At 37.3% G+C, this 26778-nt stretch overlaps 1 protein-coding gene across 1 annotated transcript in view; it reads left to right on the top strand.

Annotated features, from left to right (window-relative positions):
- Positions 1-12998: 12998 nt before the first annotated feature.
- CRACD (capping protein inhibiting regulator of actin dynamics) overlaps positions 12999-26778 on the top strand; it is a 195502-nt gene continuing 181722 nt past the window's right edge. The window contains 1 exon segment of the mRNA XM_055340320.1: positions 12999-13093. The gene's annotated coding sequence lies outside the window, so the exon portion shown is untranslated.

Below are 26778 nucleotides of genomic sequence, written 5' to 3'. Positions count from 1 at the left end.
GGATTCATCTAGGAGCACATGGTTACTTATTGACATATCCATGCCTGGAACCCAGATCTTTCTGGTTCAAGACCCAACCCCTTTTTTTCCTCAAGGTGGTACCTATATGACATCAGGTTCTGCTGATTTGGCAAATTTGATTTGAGAAACAATGTGTTTTTCTTCTGTTCTTTTTTGTTGATGTTGTAAAGAAAATTTTCCACTTTAAGGGATCCCTGGGTGGCTCAGCGGTTTGGCCCAGGGTGCAATCCTGGAGTCCCGGGATCGAGTCCCGCATCAGGCTCCCAGCATGGAGCCTGCTTCTCCCTCCTGTGTTTCTGCCCCCCCCCCGATAAATAAATAAATAAATAAATAAATAAATAAATAAATAAATAAATAAATAAATAAATAAATAAATCTTTTTAAAAAAAGAATATTTTCCACTTCAAAAAGGTATAAAGAATAACATAATAATTACCTGGGCCTCCACCACCTACTTTAAGCTATTAAAATATTACACATCGAATTAAAGCACCTTCCCTGGTCATATAGCCTTCCCTATCCTTTTGAGGTGACTACTGTCTCAAATTTGTCATTTAGCTTTCCTATGTATATCTCTGTACTCTTATTAAAATTGAGTGTATTACAAAGCAATATATAGATTCATTGTACAAATATTAAACATATAAAAGGTATGTCAAATATATCCTTCTTAGTTGGTATTCCACTCATTCTTGTATATGAAAGTCAGCTTTCTTCGTATATATTGCTCCACTTCACTCATTTCCACTGCTATATTGTTTTCCATTTTATGTATGTACTATATTTCTGTATTCTTTTTGCTGATATTTAGGCTGCTTTTAGTTCCAAAATGATGCTGCTATGAATATTCTTTTTTTTTTTGCTTTGAATATTCTTAAATGTAATTTCCTATGCATACGTGTGAAAGCTTATTTAGGATATGTATCTGTGGGTGGAAGTGCTAAGTCATAGGTTGTGTACATTTTCAGTCTTTCCAGATACTGCCAAATTGTTCTGCAAAGTGGTTGCACCAGTTTACATTCCTATTTAGTAGTATGGGTACCCGTTGTTTCACATCCTTGCCAGCCATGATTTTGTGCCAGTCTAATGCATTTTAATTTCTCTCATTATGAATGAATATCAGCATCTCTTTATGTTTATTGGCCACTTGGGTTTTTTTAAGTGTATTTTTTTTCTTTTTCTAGTCAGAGTCCTAGAGACAGAATGGGTTTGAGTGGTCCTGGTGTCCATCTCTTCATTTTATAAGTGAGGAAACAGGGGCTAGAGAAATGTAGGGACTAGTTTAAGGTCCCCAAACAAACAAAAATTTGGGGGCTATGCTTCCCTGTCCTCTGTTCTATTTTACCAAATAGTCAAATCATGCATTTGGGTGAATTACCTTTTTGGTTTTGTTAAGAACAGAGTCTAGAGCTAAACTGACTAATCAGAAGAGTTTAATTAGTGAGTATGTGGATTACATATGTGACACTGTTTTATTGGAATTTTCTGAAAACCCAAACCATCATCTCCTTGTTTAAAACCCTTCTGGGTTTCCCATTGCTCCTTGGAAAGTCAAAACTGCTTAGCTCTCTCTGTTGGATTGGGTCCCTCCTGCCTCTTCAGGCTCTTCTGGGTCCCTCCTTGTCTGTTCTCCAGCCAGACTGGCTTTCTTTTGGCTTCACACTTGGCTTCACAACTTGCTGTGCTCCGTTCCTCAGCAGGGCCTGTGTGTTCTCACTCTGCCTGCAGCTCTCTCCCCCACCTTCCCTCCCATTGTCACTTCCTCAGGGAAGCCTTCCTGAATACTCCCACTACCCCATATCCCTACTCCGTGCTCACAAGGCCAAATACCTTTCATAACACTCATCACAGCTGTAGGTTTACACTTACGTGTACAGTTATTAAGGTATCTCTTCTTCGTGAGCCCTTAGTCCCAGTGAAGTCAGGGACTGTGTTTTGGCTCACCATTCAATCCCTGGCTTTTAGCAGTGTGCCTGACATATGGTTGGAACTCACTAAATATTTGTGGAATGAGTAAATGAGTAAATGGTTCATCTTTAAAAAGCTCATCTTACCTAACTCTCCGGAGGCAAACTGTCTATAGCTAATTGGACTCACCCATTTGCTTCTCAGTATAGCCCTGCACGGCGTTCTTCAGGAAAAGAGCAATACTAAATGGACTGTGTTGAAGATTTATATTCATGACTCAAAGTATATAGCGAGGAGAGAGGAGAGAAAAAGGAAAAAGAATTAGAGCTTGGAAGGAGGAATGCTAGACGAATAGTTGCCTGATCAGAAAGCCTGCAGAATGGGCCATTTGAACTCTTGGAGTTAGGCTGGGTGAACTCCTAATCTAAGAGAGTCTGGACAGTGGTTTGATGGGCCACTTATTAACATAGAAGGGAAAGCTTCTGAATAGATCTTAGCTCGGCTTTTCCTTCGAAGATTCTGGTTTGAAGAACTCAAAATGAGGGTGCACTGTAAGAATAAAAAGCAGTTTTGCTCCCTCTCTCAAACTATCGCTTTTACTTGCACAAGACAAATATGGGATCTGTATATGACTAATTATTTTGTTACCTTAATCCTTAAAGAATAATGTAACTCCTAGCACAGTCCTTTGAGAGTCTGTTTTGAAATAGAAATCTTGCTGTAATTTTTAGATTTTTCTTATTTTTTTTTAAATTTGTATTTTTTTTTAATTTGTATTTTTTTTTAAAGATTTTATTTATTTATTCATGAGAGACACACACACACAGAGGGAGAGAGAGGCAGAGACACAGGCAGAGGGAGAAGTAAGCTCTATGTAGGGAGCCTGATGTGGGACTCGATCCCGGGTCTCCAGGATCATGCCCTGGGCTGAAGGCGGCGCTAAACCGCTGAGCCACCCGGGCTGCCCTAGATTTTTCTTATTCTGTGTCTTTTGTACATCTCAGTATTGCCCTGGATAGAAGAAAAGAGGGGACTTCTTTACCCTTTCCTGAGTATGTCCATAATTCTTAAAACACTACATCTTCATAATTCCTCAATGTTATTCTTTTTTTTTTTTACAGATTTATTTATTATTTTAGAGAGAGAGCATGAGTGGGGGTGGAGGGGAGGAGAGAGGAGCAAAGGGAGAGGGAGAGGAAGAGAGAATCTCAAGCAGACTCCCTGCTGAGCACGGAGTCCAATGTGGGGCTTGATCTCATGACCCCAAGATCATGACCGGAGCTGATATAAAGAGTCGGACACTTAACTTACTGTGCCATCCAGGTACCCCACTTCAGTGTTATTCTTAATTCACTACGAAAAGAAATAAGTTAATTCTGGATTGTTCACTTAGCAGTAGGTAGCAAGCATATGTTTTCAGGATGTGATAACAAACTCAAATTTTCTGTTTAGTTTTGGTATCTCTTTCTTAGCCAGAGAGTTAAGAACTTCCTTTGTAAATCTTCATTTCCTTCATAGCTGTGAGAAGTCAGGGTTCTCAATGGAACATGCTCCATGAGCTCTATGTTTTCACTAAAGGCAAAGAACAGCTATGGTGTTGCAAGAATGCCAAGTAGGAATATTGAAGCTAATAAGCAAAACTGCCTGTGCCCAAATAAGTGTAATGTCTTTTGTTATAAAACAGAAGGTATTTGCATCTAGTACATTATTGATCTTTCAAATGACTCTTTAAGGTAGTTATGAGTGTTCAGTTTTTTTATTTTTATTTATTTATTTTAAAAAAGATTTTATTTATTCATGAAAGACAGAGAGAGGCAGAGGGAGAAGCAGGCTCCATGCAGGGAGCCCAATGTGGGACTCGATCCCCGGTTTCCAGGATCACGGCCTGAGCCAAAGGCAGGTGCCAAACCGCTGAGCCACCCAGGGATCCCCTATTTTTATTTTTGACAAGGTAACAATAACAAAACTCTGAGTTTGGGTTGTTTTGTATGGTAGGAACAGAGTGCAAAGTTAAATCTGTTCCCATTTTTAATAAAATAATAAGACTTAGCTGTAATTAAAAGGACCTATTTTGTGTGATTGTATGAGGGTAAGGTGAAATAAATGTGAGTTTATAGGTTTAGAGATTGCTTCCAACATGATAAATTCTGTGTTAACTGTTAGCTATTAATTATTATTGTTATAATTATCTGATGCCTTTCAATATTGCAAATTTAGGTTGTCTTTTTCAGTGAAGAGACAGCATCCTCTCTAACTGGTAATACCTATATTTCTTTTCTTTTCTTTTCTTTTCTTTTCTTTTCTTTTCTTTTCTTTTCTTTTCTTATTCGGATATACCTATATTTTCTGTCAAAATTTATCAAGTCTACAGATTTAGCTAGAGTATCATTCTAAATGTGAAATATCTATGATTTGGATATTTATTAAGCTAATCATACTCTTATCCTTCCATTCTTGATACTCTGCAGTTCCATCCCTGGAAAATCTAATTGCTTCTTCCAGAGCTTTGGCCTAGTACCCTAAGTAATCTTTTTGTGACCTCCTACAGAATTCTTCTAACCCCAAGCTCTTGTCCTTATTAAAACCTATTTTCTGAAAAGTTGCTGGGTAGGTATTGAAGTTACTATGGTATAGCTTGGTCTCCTTTTGAAGGACTTTCAGACCCAGGTGGAATGGGGTATGGGGTGTTTTTCTGGGGGTAGTGTCCTTTCTGATATACCTTGATGCAGAGACAGAATTGTCCCTTCAAGTTTGGCCTTCTTGGCTTTTTAAAGCTCTTCATAAAAACCCATTTGTTCTCAGGCCACAGTTCTTCAAGCCAAATCGTCCCCATCCTTTAGACTTCTGCTGGAGTTGGGAGAGGCCCTAGGGGTCCTTAGAATTAGAAACCATGAATAGCTAACAAAGCACAGGAGATATGATAAAGGAGATACAAAGTTCATGTCCCACAAGTGGATCCTACTCTATAAAGAATTCTAAGACTAAATTCTGGAGACTGCTGTTGTTTAAAAGCACTCATCCTTGTTGAAGGAGATTTGTACGTTTCTTGACCTTCTGACACTGCCAGTCTTAAGGGTATATTTGGAAAGTTCCAAGGCTGGCAGGATTGATTTATTCTATCTGCACACCTTTTCAGTATGAGCTGTGTGGAAATTTTCTCATCAATCATAAGAAAGCTACTTTATAGTCCACACAGGTCATGTAGTTCCCTAATGCAAAATAGCAGGCCGCTTATCTGAACATGGTGAGGGAAATCATTATTCTTTTTCCCTCTCTTTTCTTGGTTCCTCTGTAATAGCTTGGTCTTTGATAATTGGATCTCATTTGGGTTGTGTAAGAACATGAGAATATTTAATGAGCACCACTGAGCTGTGATGGTGGTCCTGGTAGAAAAGACTAATATATATTTACTAGAAAAGCACAAGATGTATTCAAGCCCAAGCTCTCTGGATTCATCTTAAGGCTGTGCAACTTAGAGGGTGCCTTGGGTGGCACCAGAGATAATTCGTGACACTTGCCAGCCTTGCACATGAACTTCTTCTTCTTTTTTTTTTAAAGATTTATTTATTTATTCAGAGAGAACGAAAGAGAGGCAGAGACACAGGCAGAGAGAGAAGCAGGGTCCATGCGGGGAGCCTGACGTGGGATTCGATCCCGGGTCTCCAGGATCACACCCGGGGCTGCAGGCGGCGCTAAACCGCTGCGCCACCGGGGCTGCCCCGCACATGAACTTCTAATGGAAGCAGTGTACATACTGTTGAAAGAGCTTTAGTGCCTAACTCAAACTGCCTGGGGTCATATCCTGGGCTGACCACATACTGAATGACCTTGAACAGGTTGTTTACCTTCTTAGTACCTCTGTTTTTCCCGTGTGTGTAATAGGGGCAGTGATATTACTTACTTCAAAGGACTGTTGTATTTATAATGTGCTTAGAACAATGTCTAGCACATATGTACTCAGTAAATTTTAGCTACTGTCATTCCTTTTCTCCCTTTTTCTTGTTTCTACCTGACACTTTTCATCCTTTCTTTCCTTCTTTACAGTTCTCCATCTTGTCATTTCTTTAGCTTTTGGACCTGGCAGGACCCACCAGCTCTGTCAGTCCCATTGGTCTGTTCAGGGCTACCTCTTGTAGAAATGAGGTGTCTTTCTGTTTAGTAAGCTTCCAAGATAAGTTTCCTTTTTAGGTCACTGGATGGAGATATTCATTCTGCCTTGGGGGAGGTGAACACAATTGGTTGTGCTAGCTGATATAGGGATTTATTGCTGGGAGGCAAGAAGAGAATGTGTTGATTCCAACAAAGAAGTTATTTTAGGCCATGGGTCTCACACATTCGTAAATAAATACTTAACTCTTTAGGAAGGTAATTACAGTTTAGTCTAAGTTAGGATTCAAACATTAGGCAATTGCTAGTTATTGCCAAATTTTTAATCTTATTTAATAAAAGAGACCATAAAAACTGTGTATGTAGATCCCCAGACTATGTTAGATCTAAAGATGCTGAGGGTCCTTTTGCTCTGGAAAGGTAATTATTGAAGTTTTCAGAGGGAAAATAAATCTGTTCTGTTTGTTTTAGATGGAGTACATGAAAAACAGGTAACTATTTTAGGCCAGATAGGCTAGTTAGCTTAGTTGCCTGCCTGCTTCCATTTTTTAACTCCTTCCATTTTTTAACTCCAAAGAGAAAGATATATTTGAGAAACATGGCCTTAGTTAAGTGATCAAGATTAACATTACCAATAATACAATATATCAGTACCCCTGATACAATGCACATGAAGGACATAAATCACTTCTCTAGTATTTTTGCCTAAAATGCATAACCTCAATCAAGTCATGAGAAAATATCAGACAAATTCAAATTGAGAAAATATACAAATACAAATAACTCACCGTACTTATCAAAAGTGTCAAGGTCGCGAAGGATAAGGAAAGACTGAGGAGGACCTGTCACAGATTAGAAGAGATCAAGTAGTGGTAACAACTAAATGCAACGTGGAATCCTGGGTTGGATCCTGAAACAAAAACAGGGTCATTAGGAGAACAACTGGTAGAATTTGAATAAGGTATGTAAATTTAGTTAATATTGTTATGTCACTGCTGATTTCCTGGTTTTAATAATTGTACTGTGGTTGTATAGGTTATTAACATTAAGGAATGGTGAGTAAAAGCTATATATGAATTCTAAAATGTTGGTAACTTTAGTGGTAACTGGGTGGTTCAGTCAGTTAAGCGTCTGCCTTCGCCTCAGGTCATAATCCCAGGGTCCTGGGATCAAGCCCTGCATGGGGCTCAGTGCAGAACCTGCTTCTCCCTCTCCTGCCTGCTGCTCCCCACCACATGTGCTGTTTCTCTCTCCAATAAATAAATAAAATCTTTAAAAAAAGTTTGCAACTTTTATGTAAATTTTAAGTTATTTCAAAGTTAAATATAAAAAAGAAATTAAAATAACATAGGTAAAAATTTTAAATGTAATAAGATTTGGAAGATAAAGTTGAGGAAAACTCCCAGAAAGTACAGAAAAAAGAGAGAAAAATATAAGAAAATTAGAATATCAACACTAGAGACCCAACATCCAATCACAGGAAATCCACAGAGAAGGAGAAATGGAGGGAAGAAGGTCATCAAAGATATAATTCAAGAAGATTTCACGGAACTGGAGGACATTAAAAACTTAGCACAACAGATGCAAGTAGATCCACATTGAAGCTTAGGTGTGACATTGCAACATATTTGGGATAAAGAGAAGACCTTAAAAGCTTTCAGAGAAAATGGAGAGAATAGGTTGTATACCCAACGTTAAGAATCAAACTGGCATCAAACTTCTCAGCAGCACTGCTGAAACCCATGGGCACAGTAAAGCAGTAGAAAGAATGTAGTACGAAAATGAAGCAGTGACCTTCAAATTCTGAGGGAGGTATTTCTAGCCATCCCCTTTTACCTGCAGTATGCCTATCCCTTTCTCTGGAACCCCCAACAAGGATATTGGAAGCAGAACTCCTGAGCATAGCTGCTCCATCAATTCAGCCCCTGCTCCCTGCCTATCCTCCTCATCCCTGCAATCCTGCTCACTGCTCCTTTCTGGCTACTTACTTTTGGTAATACTGTTTTGTATGCCAAAACAGGAAAGGGAAAAAAATAAAGTGAAATCCAATACCCACCCACCCCCCAAATAATTACACCTTCGGTGTATGAGGGTAAAATAAGTATACTTTCATACATTCAGGATTTCAACATTTTTACTTCCTAGCAAATTACTAAAAGAGCATCTTCATCAAAGTAAAGATGTCAAAAAAGAGAGGGACAAATCTGATAAGCAGGAAACAGTAGTTTTAACACAAAAGTGAAGCAAAGGGAATGCACAGGGTATTGGTGAAGGAAAAATCTCAAAGATGACAACTCTTTTGTTAGCCTAGAGAGCAAAATAGTCGAAATTTGAACAGATCCAAAATCTTCAGGGGCCATGTAACTAAAAAGATGAAATCAACAGAATTTGTTATTTAACTCATTAAGAGAAATACAGTTGTGGAGTATTTTCAAAATAATTGCAGTATGTACATTCAAAAAATTAAAAACAAGATAGTTGCTGAGGTTGGGGTTAGGATAGGAAGAGGAGTTGTTCAGGAAAATGTAATCATTAATATAGCATGTGGTCAGCTGGAAATATCATTTATGTAGTAATGTAAACATTGAAAATAGAGTCATACAAAATGATAATAACTGTAGTTGGGAGGATGGGAAAGATGGGTGACATCCATAGTAGAAATCTAAAAATAATAGACTTTTATAACTAAAAAATCAAAAGCAGCAATATAACATTACATTTGGAGATATAGAGATCATTGCCAAAATAAACAATTAAAACATTTTACTGTGTTTGCCTCTGGGAAATGGGAAATGGGAAAAATGGGACCAGGAAGGCACTACTATTTTGTGTAATGAGCCATGTAAAACTATTTGGTTTTTTATTTTTATTTTTATTTTTTTAAAGATTTATTTTTATTTATTTATGATAGACATAGAGAGCTAGAGAGAGAGAGGCAGAGACACAGGCAGAGGGAGAAGCAGGCTCCATGCCAGGAGCCCGACGCGGGACTCAATCCCGGGACTCCAGGATCGCGCCCTGGGCCAAAGGCAGGCGCGAAACCGCTGAGCCACCCAGGGATCCCCTACTATTTGGTTTTTTAAACTACTTGTATATATAACTTTGCGATTAAAGGGAACATAAATATAAAATAGCCACGTTAGTAAAAATAAAAGGAAAACCGAACGCCCAAAATGTAAATTAAAGTATTTGAAAAGTTTAAGATATTTAATTTACCCTAAGAAAATGAAATTTTTATGATCTGGAAGTGGTAACTTTGAGTGAAGAAAGAGATAAAAAGTAGCTGAAGGAGTTACTGTTAGAGGAAGCATTGACTTGATATACATGACAGTTTGCCAATTGTCCTGGTTATCTAAACCTTCTCAAAAACTTTTTGTTTTCTTTGAGAAAAAAGATCCTCAGGAGCTAAAATAGAAATTGCACGTAGACCATATTCCTTAACTCTGTGGTTATTTATTTATTTATTTATTTATTTATTTATTTTTTAACTCTGTGTTTAATGTAGTCCTTGACTTTGCCTCACCCCCATTTCTTCTGGCTGGGTAGGAGGCAGGCATGGTGATTATTTGTATCAGATTATTGGCTTTTTAGGTTAGTTTCAATTTCAATAATTAGGCTCCGTTAATTTTTGGCTTGAAATATGATCACTGGAAGTAGAGGTGTTGTATCTAAGACAAAAAAGTTATCCCAAATAGCATGCCTGTCTAGTTGTCATGTGAAGCCACCGTGAGGTCAGTGGGATCCTAATGTGTACTTTATTCCAGTAGCTTGATTTGATTAACTTAGTCTCTGGATTAATAAAAATTCTTGTTTCTGGGATGCCTGGGTGGCTCAGTGGTTGAATGTCTGCCTTTGGCTCAGGGCGTGATCCTGGGGTCCCGGGATTGAGGCCCATATCAGGCTCCCTGCATGGCGCCTGCTTCTCCCTCTGCCTAGGTCTCTGCCTCTCTCTTGTTCTGTGTCTCTCATGAATAAATAAAGAAAATCTTTTAAAAAAGATTCTTGTTTCTAAACTTGATCTTTTAGTCAAGCGGCCAAGAAGGAATAAAAAAATTGTTTCTGCTATGTGTTACTTAAAATTTTGGTCTTAATATTTTTGTTTGACAAAACTTACTGTCTTATTGTTCTAACCTACTGTCTATTCTAGTGTGTGTTAATAAACGTATCAGTTATCTTTGGTTGCATTTTCTTTTTTTTTTAGATTTATTTATTTATTTATGATAGACATATATATATATATATATATATATATATATATAGAGAGCGAGAGAGAGAGAGAGAGAGAGAGAGAGAGAGAGAGAGAGAGAGGCAGAGACACAGGCAGTGGGAGAAGCAGGCTCCATGCCGGGAGCCCGACGTGGGACTCGATCCTGGGTCTCCAGGATCGCGTCCTGGGCCAAAGGCAGGCGTTAAACCGCTGAGCCACCCAGGGATCCCTGGTTGCATTTTCTAAATCTCAGAATATCAGGATGACTTTTGGACAAGTCATCCTTACTTCCAGGTCTTGGGTAATAATTGGCCATTCTTATCTTACTGGAAAAATTTGATCATAGACTCCTTTATTTTTCTAATAAAGCTTTGCTATTATGGAAATATAAGATTGGTGTTGCTATAAAATAAAACTTGTTTAAAAAAATCAAACTGCTCCAGATTCATAGAGTCTTAAGTGTTGGACGATGCTTGAGATAGATGTGGTCCAACCTCACCTCATTTATACTGAGGAAATGGAGATTCAAAAACAAAGTAATGAAGCATAACCCAGGAACCCAGCCTGGGTCATTGACTTTTCAGTCCATTGCCATTTTTACTACCTTCAGTTAGTAATTTTAAGAAGGAAGAGGAAGAAGCCAGGAGAATGCTATTTCAGGACTCTATTCTTGCTAAATGTAAGATTTCACACCTTGAAAATTATTTGATGATAATAATGTAGTCAGAACTACCAGAGTTAATTATTTTCATCCCACTGCTCTGTTCCTCTGGTCAGCACTCTCTGGGTTCCACAGTCATTAGAATTCCGAGGTTACTGCTGAGGATACAGTGACCCATTTTCAGAATAAAAAAGATCAGCTAATTTGTCTCCTTGCCAGTTAGTGTTAGGTGTTTACTGCTCCTTGTTTTCTTCTGCCTGCGTTCTTGAATAATTGCTTTAATCAGCAAGCTTAGTCATCTTCTCTGTGTGGTGAAGGTGATAAGAAGTTGTACCAGCCCTATCCAGTAAGAAATAATAATAAATTTTCTTTCTCATGTGCATATATAGATCTTATCTAGTTCCTTGAGTAATATGACTCCTGTGCTTTGACTCAGGAACATAGCAGTCATATTCTGGTTTCATAATAGCATAGGGGAAAAGAAACTTCTGTAAGAAAAAAAAAAATTATCTAAAGCCTAAACATGGCAAGATAGACCCCTTACACAATCTGTGGATGTTATTGTCTTCATTTATATGTGGGTAGACATTCTTGTCTTCATTTTACAAGGGGTAAATAATGGAGCTGTAATTCAATCCCAGATCATTCTAATTTTACTTTCTTCAGCACCATGGTGATCATATAGGATTAGAAAGGGATCTTTGCTTAGTAGTAGATTTCTTAAAAGGATTGGATGCAGCAGATTCAGTTCTCATCTTCAACTTTGTCAAACCTCTGCCCTATCATTTTTTAGCCTCCTTTTTGTAAGTAAATGTACGTAATTTAAAAATATGCACAAAACAAAAACACTAACTTGAAAAGATATGTGCACCCCCATGTTCATTGCAGCATCATTTATACATAGACAAGATAAAGAAATAGCATAAATGTCCATTGATGGATAAACAGATTATGAAATTGTGGTTTTTATACACAGTGGAATATTACTGAATCGTAAAAGAGAATGAAATCTTGCCATTTACAACATGGATGGGACTTAAGAGCATTATGCTAAGTGCAATAAGTTAGGGAAAGACAAATACTGTAGTACTATATGATCTTCCTCATATGTGGAATCTTAAAAGGCAAGTTCATAGGTACTGAGAACAGAATGGTGGTTGCCAGAGGCAGAGGGTGGTGGTGGGGTGGGAGAAATGGTTAAACTGGTTTTTGTTGTTGTTGTTGTTGTTTACATATATTGAATAAAAAATTTAAGAAAATTTCTGTACCAGGAGACAAAAAGATGTAAGGTCAAGTCAGTGTGGAAGCTTCTGGGAAAGGTTTTCCTCTGTGATAAATCAAGGAGCCACAAGACTAGAAAATCCTTTCTTACCACCACTCCTTCCTTCCCGTTGGGAAATGGACTTGTGAGGAAGAATGAGATACTTAGAACTTTGGCTGCCATTTTGTGACAAGGCCTCCCCAGTATTCTGGCGAAGGAGGGAAGGGAAGCACAGAAAGAGTCTGAATCCTCAATGACCTTGCTGAGTTCTAAACCAATTCTGAAAACCTAAGACTTTTTGTTATGTAGAGAATGGAATGCATTTATTGCTTAAGCCTCTGTTAATTGGGTTTTCTTTTACCTGTGGTCCAAAGCATTTAAATAATATGGTTTCTTTTTGTAATGATACCTCTCAGAGGATGTCCTATCCCCAGAGGGTAACATTTAAAAAAAAAATGTTATCTTTAATATGGGCAAAGGATCTGGGTACCTGGGATGGCTTAGTCTTGGTTTTGGCTCATGATCTCCTGGATTGTGGGAATGAGCCCTGAGGTGGGCTCCATGCTCAGCAAGGAGTCGGCTTGAGGATTCTTTCTCTGCCCCTCCTCCCACGTGCTCGTGCAGGCACCACTCTCTCCCTCAAATCCCTTTTTAAAAAAGGCTAAAGATCAGTTATTTAGAAGCCTCTTTAATCTGGCATGTTGTCTTTACCCCTAAGTGTTCCATAAAATACAAAATTACTATATTTGATTGCACCCATAGTCATATGATCTGTGACATATACCATCTCTGCATTTGCATGCTAATTTGATGTTCATAATTTCCATTCACAGACAATATTGCAGAATGGCACTTTGAACCTCTTTCTTCCTCTTTGGTGGTCCATCATCTCCACCCCTACACAAGGTAGAACTGGTTCATTTGCCTGGTAAGTGCAGGGTTAAAAACAAAAAAAATTTTTAAGTGCCATAGTACATATTTTTCCAACTGAGTGGATTTTTAAATTTTAAGATTGCTTTTCCATAAAAATACCAATGCTTTATGAATATTGAAACTGTAGCATTTATTTCTATCCAACTGACAGATTTTCATCATTAATGACAGTGAAACATACCTAATACCATTATGATAAAATACATCAACCATAGAGTAATCTTCAACTGAATCATAGAGAACTGCAGAGATCATCTGGCCTACATTCTTTATTTTGTACAATCCAGATTATCCCTTTCCTTGAGTTCTTTTATTTGCTCATTCATTACTTCGTTCTTTTGTTCATTCCTTCGTTCATTCTTTCCTTCTTCCTATAATCAGAATACTTACTGAGTATCTAGCACATGCTAAAAACTAGATTGGATTCTGAGGATGCAGTGATGATTCATTTTTTGACCTCAATGTGCCTATGAATCTATGGGAAGAAACAGACTCACATGTTGCTAACTGTGATACAATTTTTTTTTTGGTGATACAATTTAATAAGTAGAGTAGTGGAACTATAACTGTGGGAGCTTTGAGGACACATTAGTTCACTCTGACTAAGCATTTTCATCCATTTCAGTGGATGATTAGGAAACTTTGGGTTTTGTTTTGTTTTTATTCATAGATACTTAGAATAGAAAGTAGAAAAAGATCAAGAAGCATCAGGTTACTTAATATCAACACAGAGGGAAATGATTGCACTCATTTCCCAATTAAGTTCTTTTGTATAGTGACAATTGTATCTATATAATCAGAGAATGAGGTCATTCTGTATTGTATAGTGAATTATTTTTTATTCAACTCAACAAAATACTCTATATGGGCCTTTCATTGAAAGATGGAAATAGATTTTAAAAAAATATAGAGCAATATAGACAGGATTTATTAAAGTACCTGCCATATGGCCAGAATTTTAGTAAGATTGATCATTGTTACCATTATGGTAGCCAACACTTACTGAGTGCTTTCTCTGTGCCACTCACTGTATGAAGCACTTTACATGCCTCATCTAATTCTCACAAACACTGTACATAATGTGGTGGTGACTATGATATTCTTATTGTACAGATAAGGAAACTGAGGTCTGCAGATTGTGTAACTTGCCCATACCCACCCAGCTCCTGAGTGGCAGTTAGTACTCTTTCTCAGAGCCCATGCGTAGGAGAGCTGACAACACTGACTCTTGGCCTTTCATCTTGTTTGTGCCTATGCAGTGATCTCCCTGTGGGCTATGTGTTCCAGGCCCCTGGGAGGTTAACATATGCCCTGACCAGAATGTAGAATGGCTTGTTTTGATTGTTCCTGGAGTTATGTGCAGAAGGCCCCACTTTAGGTAACTAGTAGAGATGGCTGGCACACCTGAGGTGCCACTTTAGAGAAATACCCTGTGACCTCACCACCATGTCCCTTGCCCCATAAAAGTTGTGGATTAAGGTCCGGATGGAGTAGAACAGAGGGCAGAGAACAGCTGCATAGTGCATGGATCATCTGTCACCTTGATTCCCCTATCAGTCAGTTACCCTGAATGAAACTGCAAACACTATGGAGTGGCTTGCTCTGGTTTTCCGTCTCAGAGTGCCTTCTCAGTCTGGAGGATACTCTACTGACCCTTCTCTACCTTCTAACATCATGTTCTTAGCAACCTTTCTGGATAAAAGAAAGATAGGGATCTATAGCTTAGGAAAGTTTATACTTTTTTATCACATGGTAAAATTTTAAAGAATGATGTGAAACTGTATATAATCAAGTTCCATTCTCAGTCTTTTTTCTCCCATATGACATCCTCTCCCTAAGTCTACCTCATCCAGTCCCTTGATTCTAATCCCTGTCTCTCACATGGTGATTTCTAAAACTGTATCAGCAAGCCCCACCTTTCTTAGAACTCCAAACTGCTTTTTCACCTTCTACTGGACGTCTGTATACGGTTGTCCCGTAGACAGACAGTTCATACACAGGGTGTCTAAAGAGAAACTTAAGAGTGGCTCATCTGTCTCTGCACATTCTGTTCCAGAATTCATTAATGGCTTGCCATCTACACCCTTCTTCAAGCATCCAGATGTTGCCCTCCCTTTTCACCATCCTGTAGCTGTCTCTAATCCATGATTTTCACTGCCCCCAGTCCTTTATCTAAATTATTCTGATTTTAGGATTTTGTGGTGAAATTAATTAAATCTATTGGAGGTGAAACTACTCAAAATGATTGGACTATTTAGATATAAAGAAAAAAAAAGTCCATGCTGAATGAACTTTCCCTGGTTATATATTTAATTCTGACATGTCTGTCTTGATTTCAAAGTAGTTGAGGTTTAGAGCTTATTTTGAGTTATTCCTTTTTGCTTCTGTAGCATTTATATGTTTCTCTATGATCTCACTGGTCACATTTTTATAAGTATTTGTTTATATTTATCATTCCATTGAATATCAGAGACTTTTCTCCTTTGGTTTGGTCTGTGAGACCCAGCCATCACCAACAAACACACTGCTAGACAGTGTGAACATTAACCAGCCTTTGCCAGTCTAAGGGATGAGTCATACAATTTTAAAATCGAAAATTAACCACAAATTGGTTAGGAAAGCATAATTTAATTTTCTAAGTTATCAAATTGTTCTCCATTAGTAAGCATCCAATCAAATAGTTTTAGCAAGTCTTTGCCTTTTTCACATCAATTCACTCAATATGAGTTGTTAAATTTCAGAATATAATTTCTCTGCTTAAAAATTTGAGTGGCTATGTTACCTACTAATCAAGTAGCCTTTCAACTCTGACTAGAAAGCTCCCATTTATTATTTCATCCTGAAGGATTCTAAAATCTGATGTAAAAATAAGATAGATAATATGCCATAGTAACTAGGTTAATGGTTATAAATGAGCCATGATTCAGTAACATTAATGCCAGCAATTAGCAGTTTAGTCTTTTTTCCTATTTCTTTTGCGAATGACCATTATCTGATTAGGGCTGTTCTGCCCATTCTAAAATATGTTTGACTTCTAAAACATGTGAATTATCACAGAATAACAGAGATTTGTTTGTGCATTTGGACAGCTAGAACCCGGTGGCAGTCAACACTACTAGTTCTGATACTCATTCTCAAGGTCTTGGGTTTTTTTTTTTTTTAATGCTGCTAAGTGGAGTTAATTGCAGAACCGAAGAGTATCAAAGACAGTAGTGTACTTTGTACATTTAACCTGGGGTTCATCACTTTTTTAACGCCCTCTATACAACATAATTATTTTTGCTAATAACTATTTAATATCAGCAACAATTATTATTTTCTGCATAATGATTATATCAGTAAATCTTTCACTGATTATTAGATATATGTTTATTGATATATATCATGTTTAGTTTACTGATATATTTAGTCTTGAAAAAAGTTAAAAACAAGTTCTGATTTAAAGGATATTATTTATATCCATTAAAATATTTCCTGTATAAAATAAAATCTGCACTTCCCAAACAAAAATATCACACCTGTTCTCACTGTTTCACTGTTCTCGTGCAAGTTAAAAACTTCAAATGGTCACATATATGACAGAAATGAAGCAACGAAAACTCATTTTCTTCATTTTATGATCGTCAGACTATCATTGTCTGTTTGAATCTGCTCTTTAAGTGCAAAAATATTTAGAGTGGTGGTAGGCTACACAAACTATGAAGCCAGACTGAGCAATTTGGAACCGTTACAAACTTACTCTGAAAATGCATCGGTGTAGCTCAATCTGCTTCCACACAGGTATAAATGGGTGTTCTCCAAACTAAATTCCACTTGGAGTAAGTGTTTAGTAGAGATACAGATTGTAAAGTGTGCTAATTTGAAGCTTATGTGTATATCATTAAAATTCAGCAGTGACTACAGTAATTGGAATTTAAACGAACAAAAGATTGGGGGTAGGGAGGAATATTTTATCAGTGACATTGTATTGATTTGCCAATGCATGATGTTAATAAAAAGTGGTCTGGGTTTTGGTCATTTCATCCATATTTTTGGATTTTCTATAGATACCACGTCCCCTTATTTTCTATACCTAGAGCAGACTACTTCCACTGCCCTGCTCTTGAGTAGAGATACTACTCGTCAGTCTTGAATTACTGTTGTTTTGATTTCCTACTTATTGTAATCCACCCAGTAAACATACGTTACACCATCTACCTAGGTGGAACCTGAACCAGTGCCTCCAGTGTCTTCCACCACCTTCTCTTCCAATGTTCATTCCCCATCCTCAGCACATCAGCAGTTTCACCAAATCCTCACTGTCAGAGAAAGAGGCAGGAGGTTGTCGCTCTTTATTATGTTTCAGCTTTATTATATTTCAAAATCTCAACAGTAGGAACAGTTATTGATGAATCAACTTAATTTGTGTTTTCCAGCCCTGCTTATGGTGATGTGACCTTATATTCACAGATGAATATCAGCAATGTACTGCCAGAGGACAGAATACATTTCCAAATAAATTGGTTCACTAAAGGGCAGCTGGGGTGACATCTTGCCATTTGGCATCTTGGTATCTTTTTTTGTCAATTAATATGAAGGAACATAATGTCTCCTCAAACTGTTATAAGCATAGATTTGTCACAAGCAGATGCCACAACCATTAAATTTTAGGAAATCTGGAATGGTATTAAAGCGTTTAATAGCTATCAAGAGTCAGAGGAGATTTTCAGTGACAGTGGAATGGGAGTCAGATTTCCTTTTAATATGATTGATGAACATTGATAATAATAGCTGACATTTGTTGAATGTTTACTATATATGAGGCACTGTTATAAGTACTTCATAGGTATTCTGAGGCAGGTGCTCTTATTCCCATTTTATAGATGAGGAAACTGAGAGATCAAGCAATTTTCTTTGTATCATACAGCTAGTAAGTGGCAGAGCTGGGATTCCAGTGGGTGATCTGACTCCAGAGACCACACTATTAATCACTACATTCTTGGTGATACTTAAAAGATACCCTTGGGTATCACCGAATTCTAGAGACACCAGAAACTAGCAGGTATTCAGTAATACCTGACATAAAATCAGTTTATACATAGATCCAGAAGCTGGGCAACCATACATCTTAACTGACCATAATTCCTCCATACCTATAACTAATAGGTCTTCTTTACTTAAGAAAAAATTCTTTAATGATGAAAATTTCCAAACATACAAATAGAGTGGTAGTATGATGAACCCTTGCAAATACATCACCCAGATTTGACAGTTTTATCAACACATAACCAATCTTAGCACCACCCAGTTGTAATATTTGAAGGCAAATTCCAAACATCATACTATTTTATTCATAAATTCTTCAGTGTGTGTCTTATCAAAAAGAATTCTTTAAAAATCTAATCTCAATCATATCACACCTAAAACTTAAAAATAATTAACATCTAATACCTATTCAGTGTTGACATTTTCCTATTTAATAAATGTATTTTTATGGTTGGTTTGTGTGAATCAGAATCCAACTAAGGTTCTTACATTGTGTTTGGTTGATACATTTCTTAAGACTCTTAATCTGTGAACACTCCTTTTTTCCCCCCTTCCTCTTACCATTTGTTGAAGAAACATGGTCATATATGTTCTGTAGAAGTTTCTGCATCATCTCACCCTCCTTTTGGTGAAGAAGAGTTGCTTTTCATTTCCCTAAAGCCTAGGAAGGGACAGTAGAACAATTGTAGACTGAGATATCCCTAACTGGAACTACTGGCCACTGGGAAGCAGAAATGGACAACAGCCAGCTTGACAATCCTAGTGTACTGTGTGGGGACCTACTTTTGTGCAGTGATCCTTTTATCTTTTGTGTTCATCTGATAATAAAGAGGCATAATAAGGCACAGGAGTGCCTTCTGAATCCTCAAATAATTGTCAAATGATACTGAATGTATATTAAGTGATACATTCTAATTCTTTGAAAACTGGTAAGTTGACAGATCTTGAAAAAATTAATTCTCATTAACCATATCATTTAATTAGAATAGCCAATGCTTTGTTCATTCTTAAAATGTAGATTCAGGGAATGGAAACCTTGGTAATAAGGAATATGTCGAGTGATACTTTGAGACCATGTGAATATCTTAGTCCCCAGTGATTTTTTACATCCACTGACAATCCTTGCCTAAATCACCTGTTATGTGGGGGTTGTAAAATGGTGGTTTTTCTGATGTTATTTTTTTAAAAGATTTTTTATTTATTTATGACAGAGAGAGAGTGAGAGAGGCAGAGACACAGGCAGAGGGAGAAACAGGCTCCATGTATGGAGCCCGACATGGGACTCGATCCTGAGACCCCAGGATCACACCCTGGGCTGAAGGCGGCGCAAAACCGCTGAACCACCCGAGCTGCCCTTCTTGTTTCTTCTACAGTATTAGTTTGCATTCTTCTGTAAAGAAAAGTTTCTCTTGTTTTTCTCTCTTGTCTATTATTTGCTCTCTCATTATACTGCCTCTCTTTCTCTTAACATTTTGTACTCATGGACTTTAAATTTTTAGAGTTTATGATACATTATTCTCATTATTCTTTTTGATGTTCATGTTGCAGAAATTTGGCCCTTCAAACCTGTTCCTGTTGACTTTTAACATGATCCTTTAGTCTTTGGTACTTCCTTGTTTTTTAGCATAGCAAGATGTCCCAGGGTCACCTTACTATCCTTGCCCCAGACTAAAACTCAATCATTTCTTTAAGGATTCCACCTCTGTTGTGGGTAGTGGTATTTTAACAACCAAGATCTGGGTGTAGGCATTGCTTTTTTCCATGCCCTTTTTGACATGGCCTTAAGTCTTCAGCTGAGGGTGAAGGAAGGATATCTGGCCTTTGAATCTTGCTGAGAGAATTCCCTAATCTCTTCCAGATCCCTTAGGATTGTTGATAGTTGAATGAATAGTATTTCCAGTTTTTCCATTCTCTGAGGATGAAAATTTGTAGGCTGTTTTCTATTCCAGTTGACTTAAAATTTTACCTAGTCTGTTGTTACAGAGGAATCATAAAATTATACACTCTTTATAACTTTTTACTTAAAAATTGTCTTCATCAGTGTGTTTACCAATTTTGAAAATCTGCTATAAGTGAGTTCTAGCCCTAGAAAAATGCTCATCCACAAAAGTATTTTTTACATAGAATTTTATTGGGTTCTTGTACTTCTAAATTTCAGTTGTGGGCAGCCCCGGTGGCGCAGTGGTTTAGCGCGGCCTGCAGCCCAGGGTGTGATCCTGGAGACCCAGGATTGAGTCCCACGTCAGGCTCCCTGCATGGAGCCTGCTTCTCCCTCTGCCTGTGTCTCTGCCTCTCTCTCTCTCTCTCTCTCTCTCTCTCTGAATAAATGAATAAAAAAAATCTTAAAAAAAAAATAAAGTTCAGTTGTCACTATGAAACCCCACTTATGATCCCAGTTATGTTTCAACCCTGCTGTGGTATGTATAAAGAAGCTTGAGATCAGTGAAGGTTTAGGTCACTTCCTTAAGGTTACACACTAGCAGAAACAAGACTAGAGCTGAGGATTTTTTTGTTTGTTTGTTTTATTCTCATGAAAAATAATTAGTTTACCCCCATTTATTATCTTAGAGTAAGTTCTGGAATGTAGTGGAAAAGGACCTTCAAATAAAAAGAATGGCCTTATGGAGTGAAAAAAGGAAGAATAAATTTTTATTTTAAGAGCAGGCATCAATTAGAAGCAGGGAACCTGAATTTTCTAGCTTAAAAAGAATAGAATTCTCTGTTATTGAAATCTTTTTTTCTCAAATTCATTTGTCTTGCTTCCTCCACCCCTGATATTTAACATGAAAAGTGGCTGATGTTTTTGGAGGCAGAGGCTACATACGGTGTTTTGGGAAAGGAGTGAACTGTGAACTTTTCTACCTATAAACCAGAGCTTTCCCTATTGTACAGCATATGTTACTTTAGAGTCTTGTAAGATAGGTATCTAGGTGTGTCTGGCTGGCTTTATGAAATACTGTTACTGGTCATTGATTGTCTTTTATTAGTGTGTCTCAGTTGCCCATTAGCCATATGTAGTTCTTTGGTTTTATTAACGTATGGTTCTCTGTAAAAACCCTCTTATTCAGTACACCACTGTGACCTTCAATCTGGTAAGCCTCATTAAATCTCGGCTTTGCTCCAGAGAGCCAAAGCTAGCTCCAAGGCAGCACATATCGAAGCTGTCTGTAGGCTTTGTTTGCACAGAGGGACACTTCTATTACACTGTCCTTGGTATCACAATGGGTGGAAAAGGGAAATGTTACTTTCTTTTCTCCCGGATTTTCTTGTAGTGGAAGAGATTGATTGAGACACAGGCAGGCACTAGAATTTGAGCAAAATAAAATGGGAGTTGTCACTGTGTCCCATCTTATCAATTTTCCCTCATGAGTGTATGGGGGAGCAATGTGGTACGGTACAGAAGGGACTGAAAGTTAAATGATGCTGGAAAAATACAGTCTGCTTAAACTGTAGGCAAACCAGGGAATGATTTTAACTCACACTGGCTAGATGTAGAGTCTGTAAAATAATAGATGGCTTTAATTTATTGCTTTTCATAGAGTATAATGTAGTCTGCAAAGCATAAGCTACAGAGCACTGAGAACACTGATTGCAGAGCTTTTTATCAGGATGAAACAGTTCCTGTTTCTCTTTGTGTGTAAAGGAATCCTTAGTCACTGCTGATTCTGGAATTCTTTAGTCTGGTGCTTAATTAATTTGTTTGCTGGGCAGATCCTTCATGCCATCACTGTACATGCTTCTTAACAAGGGTGATCAGGTCATTTTCTGCTTTTTCGAGATGCGCCCAAACTAGAAAGTCAATTAGGAACACGTCTCAATTTTTATTATTATGAAATAGATAAATAATAGTTCAAATAGGTATGAAAAATATTGCTTAAGTTTCTGTACCTCCCACATAAAATGTACTATTCTACATTTAAAAAAATAAAAGACCGTATTTTGTTATAACTGGACAAGGTTAAAGACACTTTAAAATAAATAATAGACTTGGCTATAGTGAATAACCTTGAGTCAACAAGAAAGAGTATTTCTGAGGTAAAATTTTTTGAACTCATTATTTATTCAGTAGCCAAGAAAATATGTCAAACAGTTATTTTTGGGAATCTGTTAAAAAATTAAAAGTATTACTAAATTGTTTTATCTGTTTATGAAACTTTTTCTTGTATTGTTCATCACAAGTATTATTGGCTTGATTCTGAGGAAACAAAAAGCATTAGAACTGTGTGTTAACTGGCTTTTTGTTGCATGGATTTAGATACTTAGGTGGGGGAAGTGGTGGAGGGAAAGTGGGGGGGGAGTTGGAGTATACATAGATTTACTATTACTTTACAGGTTTTTTCGGCTTATAAGACAAACTCTCCATAAACTTTTTACTTTCTCCCTGGTATACTGCACCATGGGGCTGCTGCCACCAGGGGATGTTGATGTCTGGGAGTGGCTACATGGTCCAAACTGGAAGACATCTCAGTGACTCATCATTTTGATAAGGATTGATTGATTGATTGATTGATTATTTATTCATGAGAGACACACAGAGAGAGGCAGAGACATAGGCAGAGGGAGAAGCAGACTTCCTGCAAGGAGCCTGATGTGGGACTCGATTCCAGGACCCCGAGATCATAACCCAAGCCAAAGGCAGATGCTCAACTGCTGAGCCACCCAGACGTCCCATCAATAAGTATTTATTGAACTTAATATGCATCAGGCAGTGTGCTACACCCTGGGGATACAAAGATGAATAAAGCACAAAACCGGCAAAGTGATAAAATTATGCATACAGTTCCATAGAAGGACAAAAACAGAGCTAACTTGATATTATGGAAGATGTCCTGAAGGGAATGTCTGTGTGAGCCATACCTTGAGGGATGATTGTGAGTTCTGTTAAAGTAAGGATAGTTTTGCAGATAACGGATTCCAAGAGAACATAACTTATGTAAGTTATGCAACTAATATATGTTTTCCTGTAAAGCTGCAATCATAAATTCAAATTAAAAAGTCCTAAGTCCTAATTATTAAAAATAATATTTATTATCTTTAAAAATTTTATTTATTAGAGCACAGGCATACAAGCAGGGAGGGGCAAAGGAGAGGGAGGAGCTGACTCCTTGCTGATCAGGGAGCCTGATATGGGGCTCAATCCCAGGACCCCAAGATTGTGACAAAAACTGAAGGCAGTTGCTTAACCAACTGAGCCACCCAGAGATCCCTAAAAATAATATCTCATATAGAATATGTAGGACTATTATTTGGAGCAAGATTTTAAAAGAATATAAATGTTTTAATATGTTTAATTATCTTTTCGTTAATCTCTTACTGTTAACAACCAATTTTTAGGCTAATTTGTTTTTAAACCATCTTAAAATTACCCTAAACTTTTTAAGATCAAAATGCAATGAATCCTCCCTTCCCCATCTCTTTTTGTCTATTTTGTTTGTCTATCTATATCTCATTATCTGTCATAATTCAGGAACTCCAGAGAGCTTAGAATAAAAAAAAAAGACTTCATTCTATTTAGTTTTCTCACCTGCTAATACATTAGTTTATAATGTACAGCAATTGCACAGTTGTTTTCTCTTTCTGTGCCTGAGACAAAATTGGCTTTCTGCCAATTCAGCTTACACTTTATTCCATGAAGCTACTTTAACCAGGTCACTGTCTCCTTGTTACCAAATCCAGAGGATTCCTCAATCACTTCATAGTGCACAGCTTGAAAAGATTGTCACTTCTCTGCTTAAGACCATTCCATTTTCTCAATTGCTTTTAGTATGAAGTTTAGACTCTGTAATATGGCCACATCTGACCCCATTTTTGCCTCCAGCCTTGTCTCTTACTGCATTTCTCCACCCACTGTCAAGATCCCAAATAATTGATTTTTTTTCAGTTCTTTGAATGAACCATGTTCTTTCTTACCTCTGGGACTTGCTGTCCCCATGTGTTTCTTTTTCTACTCCTGTGCTGGCCAACTATTACTCAGCCTTTAGGCCTGAGTTCAGAACTATGCTTTGTTTTAAAAAAAACAAAACCTCAACCATGTTTTTAAAAATCCATCCACAGTTTCAGTATCTCTAGTCTAAACAGTCATTCTAACATGTCAAAACTACTCTGAAACCCCACAACTGGTGTTTCTGTTTCTACTCCTGCCCCTCAGCATAATCCATTCTCTGTACAGTCACAAGTGTGAGATCTTAAAAATATAAATCACATTGTGTCGCTTTTATTTAAATCATTCAGTGGTTTAGCATATAATTCAGCTTAGGTGTTTAGGCATTTGACTTGACCATGTCGCAATTGCAGATCCTACTCTCATTCTTGCCTACAGTTATAAAGTGGGCATCCAGGTGATCCAGTATGTGCTTATATAATTTTTTAGAAAGATTTTATTTATTTATTCATGAGAGAAACACAGAGAGGGTGAGACATAGGCAGAAAGAGAAGCAGGCTCCCAGGGGGGAGCCTGATACAGTACTCGATCCCAGGACCCCAGGATCATGACCTGAGCCAAAGGCAGATGCTCAACCACTGAGCCGTCCAGACATTCCTGCTTGTATAATTTTTTAGGAATGTTACTAAAATAAAAATACAAAGCTAAAAAATTCTTACAAGTGGTATTCCACCTTTTGAGGTACCTTTTGTCTTTAAGAAACACTAATTCAAGGGGTGCCTGGTGGATTGGTCGGTTAAGCGTCCAACTTTGGTTTCATCTCAGGTCATGGTCTCAGGGTCATGGGATTGAGCCTTGTATGGGGCTCTGCGCTTGGCACAAAGTCTGCTGGTGATTATCTCCCTCTCACTTTCCCTATGTTCCTCCCCCCGCTCATGCTCTCTCTCCCTCTCTAAAATACATAAATAAAACCTTAAAAAAAGAAACAAAGGAAACAACCAACACTAATTCAAGCTTTTCCCTGGAAAGTCTTTTCTGGCATCCTTGTACCCTGCCTCTCACTACTCTGTGTGATGAACCTCTTTTTTGTTGTTTTTTCCTAAGGATTTACCATTTGTTGAGTAACTTTTTAAGCTACTTGAGGAATCCTAGGTGATAGTAATGAAGAACCTGGCTATGAATTTAATTACATTTTAATATATATTTTAAAAATTAAAATTAAAGATAATAGTAATCATATACATTGAGAACATAGTATCTCTGTGTGAAACACAGTATGGTGTTCAGACAATGCTTGGTGCTTATATGAATTTACTGGGATCCTTGGAATAACTCCGTCATGTTTCCCACGAATTTAGAACTACTGCAGTAGAGAACTAGCTTAGCTATGGATGTTCTGTACAGACTAGTCACCCAGGGGTGTGCCATTTTGGAGTAGTTAACATCTTCCAGAGAAGCTGCAGTAGAGTGGTAATCATTTGATGGTTGTAGTAAATGTTCTGTTACATATGTAACAACTGTGTGATGCCCTTTTCCTGGCCTTTAGTGATGACAGCAATTTCAGGGACTCTTTTAAAAAATTGGGACCCACCCAAAAGCCACTTAGTAGAGTCTTAATCAGGTTAGATTTTGCAACCTGGATCTGGCAGTGGATTGTTAGCTACTCTGAGGGAGATCAGATTCAACATGGACTTTTGGAAGTATTCCGATTTCAAGTAGATTGTAACTTTTGGAATTTGCCCTCTTTCCTGAGGATCCCCATTCATCTACCACTTTAAATTCTACATTTTTTTCTTCAAAACTCCACTCATCCATGAAACATCCCTCTTATCCTTCTCTGTTCTGATTAGCTGCACCACAAACTCTCATACTTCCTTATATTACACTTTATATTGTTCTATAATGGCTTTGGTATCAATCAATCATACTACAGGCCATACTATTTCAGTATTAGTCATACTATAGGGCTTCTAGAGGACAGAAATTTTTTTCCCAAAGGATATGGGATAAGACTGGATAATCAGTAGTCACTTACTAAATACATACTTATTTTTTTAAAAAAAATACATACTTATTTAAGTTATTAAGTATGCACTCACTGGGACTTTATTTTTCTTCCTTCCCTTTCTAATCAATTAGCTAACAAATCTAAATCTGAGCATCTAAAATAAATGTATGCTGTAGTGCTGCTAAGCTTCTGAAGGAAGGTCAAGGGACCTCTATGAGGCTGAGATGCACCAATTGCCATTGGCTCTGGATAGCAGAGAACTTGAATGTCTGACCCATTTTGCAGTAGCAAACACAGCAGAAAGCTATTGGACGTCTGATTGCCCTTGTAGCTTACACTGTTGCTGAGTCACTATTTCAGAATTCTGTTAGTTTGACTGGATTCTATTTCCAAGACTTCCTTATATCTGCAATGTGAAAAACCTATTTTTATTAGAAAATGATCATTTAGAAACAAGAGCAATCAGTAATGATGCAAATTAGATTTTGCCCTTTGTACTGAATACACTAAATAGATTAGTAATTTGTAAGTATGAAAACTCCAAAAGACAAAGTGTGTGTAAAGGAGGAACTTTTATCATTTTACTGTTATCTACAAAGTAGGTACATATTTGTTGTTATTGATGTTTTGATCATAGTTATTCTAAAACTAAATAAGATGGCACTTTAATTTTATATTCATCTTCCACATCTCACTCTCCTCCTATCAATCATTCAGCAAACAAATATTTATTAGGTGTGGATATGAATGTGTAAGAGAAAATATA

The sequence above is a fragment of the Nyctereutes procyonoides genome, unplaced genomic scaffold (genome assembly GCF_905146905.1).
Source record: "Nyctereutes procyonoides isolate TBG_1078 unplaced genomic scaffold, NYPRO_anot_genome, whole genome shotgun sequence".
Taxonomy (NCBI): Eukaryota; Metazoa; Chordata; class Mammalia; order Carnivora; family Canidae; genus Nyctereutes; species Nyctereutes procyonoides.
The sequence above is the reverse complement of the archived record's forward strand: the minus strand, read 5'-3'. Positions and strand labels throughout refer to the sequence as shown.